The sequence below is a fragment of the Protomyctophum parallelum genome, assembly GCF_964188405.1.
Source record: "Protomyctophum parallelum genome assembly, chromosome: 20".
Taxonomy (NCBI): domain Eukaryota; kingdom Metazoa; phylum Chordata; class Actinopteri; order Myctophiformes; family Myctophidae; genus Protomyctophum; species Protomyctophum parallelum.
In genome coordinates this window covers 841,094-846,093 of record NC_139718.1, presented here as the reverse complement: position 1 = coordinate 846,093, position 5,000 = coordinate 841,094, and the positions used below count along the sequence as shown (strand labels likewise).

Below are 5,000 nucleotides of genomic sequence, written 5' to 3'. Positions count from 1 at the left end.
TGTGAGGGTACCTACCCTAGGGGACACGGGGGGAACATGTGAGGGTACCTACCCTAGGGTACACGGGGAGAACATGTGAGGGTACCTACCCTAGGGGACCCGGGGAGAACATGTGAGGGTACCTACCCTAGGGGACACGGGGAGAACATGTGAGGGTACCTACCCTAGGGGACACGGGGAGAACATGTGGGGGTACCTACCCTAGGGGACACGGGGAGAACATGTGAGGGTACCTACCCTAGGGGACACGGGGAGAACATGTGAGGGTACCTACCCTAGGGGACACAGGGAGAACATGTGAGGGTACCTACCCTAGGGGACACGGGGAGAACATGTGAGGGTACCTACCCTAGGGGACACGGTGAGAACATGTGAGGGTACCTACACTAGGGGACACAGGGAGAACATGTGAGGGTACCTACCCTAGGGGACACGGGGAGAACATGTGAGGGTACCTACCCTAGGGGACACGGGGAGAACATGCCACCCAGGGCACTGATGACGCGGAGGAGAGAACTACACTACACTAGCAGTACATGAACCCATACTGTACACATACTGTACACATACTGTACTCACACCTGGATGTGTGACTAAAACCTGAAACTAAATAGTCAGGATGTGGTTGTAAGTAACGCACACACAGGAAACCACTCATTAGCTGCGCGCGCGCACGCGCGCACACACACACACACACACACACACACACACACACACACACACGCGCACGCTTGTTTTCGGATATCAGTTATCGAGCTCCATCGCTACTCAAGACACGCTGTACAGTATATGGCCATTATTATTATGGCAATACATCACATACATAAACAGTATTTATCATGAAACATGCGTAAGCTAAGAACGTAACAGTCTATATAATGAAACTATACATATAAACTATAGTATAGTTTAAAAACAGAGGATTTAACAGTTCGTGGACAGAGGCTTTTGCCTTCACAGCCAATGCAGATTGACTGCCTGTATGTTTAATCTGCAGTGAGAAGCTATCAAACAACAACAAAAGTAACGTTGAAAGACATTTCCAGGGAAAGCATGCTAAATTCTGCTAGTTTCGTTGCAACCCGGGAGATAATAAAGCTTGGCAAGCTGCATTATAATGCGTCATTTTCTTTGCGGCTCCAGATAGATTTTGAATTTATTTTTGGTCGAAAATGGCTCTTTCAACATCTTGGGTTGCAGACCCCTGAACTATACTATACTATGCAGATATACTATGACGTTACAACATAAAATAAATAAAACTATACATATAAACTATACTATGCTATACTATACAGATATACTAAACTATACATCTATACTATACTATGCTATACATATTTACTATGACGTTACAACATAAAATAAATAAAACTATACATGTATACTATACTATACTATGCAGATATACTATGACGTTACAACATAAAATAAATAAAACTATACATATAAACTATACTATGCTATACTATACAGATATACTAAACTATACATCTATACTATACTATGCTATACTATACATATTTACTATGACGTTACAACATAAAATAAATAAAACTATACATGTATACTATACTATGCTATACATATTTACTATGACGTTACAACATAAAATAAATAAAACTATACATATAAACTATACTATGCTATACTATACAGATATACTAAACTATACATCTATACTATACTATGCTATACATATTTACTATGACGTTACAACATAAAATGCAATTATAGTGCCGTCTACATAACATGCTATAACTCTGTATACAATGCTATCTAAGTCTACACAAAGTGCTATCTAAGGGGCTAGGCTTATGACATCACCATCATACCAGGACGCTATGACATCACCATACCAGGAGGTTATGACATCATCAACATCAGAACCAGGACATAATGTGGGAACGCCTACTGAGGTCACATTCCCACCCAATACTTCGGTAGACTCGATGCGTATGGGCGGAGAATTTGGGATTCTTGCATATTTAAATTGCTGCGGTTTGCCTTCACACTGTCATTTGCAGCAATGTCTCTCTCTCGCTCTCTACGCAGTACGCACGCAGCCACGCACTGTTCTTTTGGGCATGGAGGCACAGCGCTGAGCGCACTGATATAACAGACATGTTATATCAAGCCAAAAAATAGCCAAAATAATTAATTAAAATATTTAACTCGATTAATCGCATGATTGTCCATAGTTAACTGTGATTAATCGCAAATTAATCGCATATTTTGTATCCGTTCTAAATATACCTTAAATCAGTGGTTTTCAAGATTTTTCATATCAAGGCCCATTATTTATTCTGCATTTGAGCCACGGACCCACCATTTGTGACCAAATTTGACTGGGAGACTGCCATTGGGTTTTTTTGAATTTTTGTTTTTTCATTTCATATCAAAGCAGGGAATCATAGCTTCACATTGACATATTGGTTGTTCAGTTTGACCCACCAGTTTTGGAGATATGGCTTATAGAGTGATGTCTTGCAGAAAACAGCGAGTTGAGAAAACAGGCTTGAAAGGTTCACTTCTGTGGTCTCTAACATTACAATAGCTACATGTTTAAGCATTTTGTTTCATATTTACAAGTCAATTTCAATTTTGACACTTATTTCAGACATTCTCTAGTATGTGAAGAGTCTGCCTGTGCTATTAACTCATTTTGAAAAAAAAAAAAAAAAAAAAAGGTTTTCTCCTCTGGTGAAAAGCTGGAATGTGCGCGATGGCAGTCTCTCAGTCAAATCTGGTCACATTTGATGACATTTAGCCTTCCAGACCCAAACTAAAGAACTGTATTGATGTTGGCCAATGGTACCATTACGAGAGATAACAGGCCATGTTGATCAAAATAACATGTTTTCTAAGTTTTCTAATTGTGTAGACTCACTGGGAGAGAGAGAGAGGGGGAGAGAGGCGGGGCTCACTGACTGCCTGCATTCACATGCATGCGTCTCTCAACCATTCTGTCAAACTTCACAGTGCGTTAATCGCGCATTAAACAAATTAGTGCCATTAAAAGGATTGTGAGTTAACTAGTTAATAGTGCGTTAACTTTGACAGCCCTACTAATAAGTAAGGCTGCATGATATATCGAACATGTACCTTCATCAGAGTGGAGAATATAAGTATAAATCAAGTTGAGCAAAGCCACTCTTCTCTGCCCCTCTCTCTAACAGACAGTTAACGATCATGTTTACAAGTTTATCGAGATGAAAGTCCCTACTCCCCACTAGTCCCCACACAGGGACAGCACTCCATGTTTACGGCACGCACAGACAGACAGACAGAATATTCTGTAGGCTATAATACTATTAGGGCTGGGCGATATGACAAAATCTCATATCACGATATAGAATTTATTTTATCACGATAACGATATACTCACGATATAGCATATTTTTTACGATACCTATTTTTTTATCTAAAATAATTGATTTTTGTTCAGGTCGAGTACTTTACTGTACTTGGGCTGTACTGTACTGTACTGTACTGTACTGTACTGTACTGTACTGTACTGTACTGTACTGTACTGTACTGTACTGTACTGTACAAGCTCTCCTCCCTGGCCTCTGTCTGTGTTAGGCTGCACAACAGTGACACTTGGTGGTGACAATAGTTATGCTATTTCCGTGCTCGGATACAGGGACAGGGACACACATAGCTGTCTATAATGGTTGCACCACTCAAAAAACAATTAAATTCACATTATCCAGTCTACTTATATGAATATAATACTGATGCCCTTCCCATGCACAGACAGGCACAAAGCAAGTACAAAAATATTACAAAATAAAATGTATATAATAATAATTAGAGGCTGAACTCAATTGTTCAGCCTCTGTAGACATTTTTAAAGCACAGCTCAAGACCCACTTCTACAACATTGCTTTTAATTGATCTTTTATTTTTTGTTATTCATGTCCTCACTGTATTGCATCACTGCTTGTTTTTTAATGTCGTTGCCTTGCTTTTCTTTTTTTCTCCATTGCTCTGTAAAGCACTTTGAGAGCTGCATTTCATGTCATGAAAGGTGCTATACAAATAAAGTTTTATTAGTATTATTAATAATAATTATTATTATGACAATTCAAAAGAAAAAAGAAAGAAATAAGACGTTGCCATTCACACACAGAAGTACAGGCCTGTGTCTGCATTAAATTGGCTTAAGGAAAAAATAAATATCTCATGTCACAGTTTGTCGCTACAGTTGTTTCAGTTCATTTAAGCTCTGTATAGGGAATCAACATGTTCTGTTGTAGTTATAGTTTAGTTTGTTAAAGACGTTGGGCAGCTTAACGATGTTTAATTGACAGGCGATAGAGTGAGAGAGAGTGAGAGAGAACGCGATCTTGTCGTCAACTCTCCATGTCTGGGACGAGTGGGGCTTTTTCTTTTCCTTTTTTTTTGATGATCACAACAAAGTCAGCGTCTTGTGTTGTTGTTGTAAGCTGTTGCTGAATTAAGGACTTTTCAAATGGAATAATTTATTTGGAACAATAAAACAAGATAGACACGCAGCAGGAGGACTGCACAGGTAAGAGGAACGTCTTCGTCTTGGAAGAAGTTTGCAGTGCACCCGACGACGGACAAGCTTATTGTTCAACTGTGTAAAACATGCGTGGCTCACGCAATTTATCAATTTGACCCAACATGAAACCTGCATTTATAACAGTGAATGACCGGTTACTTTAGGGCGCGTTCGGAAATAGCGCACTAGGCGCACTGTGCAATGCAAACTGATAGATGAGTTCGCTCCGGTGTGGTATTTCCGAACGTGCCCCTTACACCGCTCTGAATCTCGTCAGCCATCATCTCCCTTCATGTAATCAAAACCACTTCCATATCCATACAATGGAAGACGTTGCCCCTCTTTTAGGTGCAAGCACCACCTCGGCTTGTGTTGTGGTCGTGTTGGCCTTAGAGTATATAATAGAGAAGACATCCGAAAGGTGTTGGCTCACTGTTTTCAGTGCGCGCGGTGGGCTGCTGGGCATGCC

At 40.1% G+C, this 5,000-nt stretch overlaps 1 protein-coding gene across 1 annotated transcript in view; it reads right to left on the bottom strand.

The window, feature by feature from the left end:
- ccdc88c (coiled-coil domain containing 88C) overlaps positions 1-5,000 on the bottom strand; it is a 100,798-nt gene that overhangs the window by 90,289 nt on the left and 5,509 nt on the right. The window lies entirely within an intron of this gene.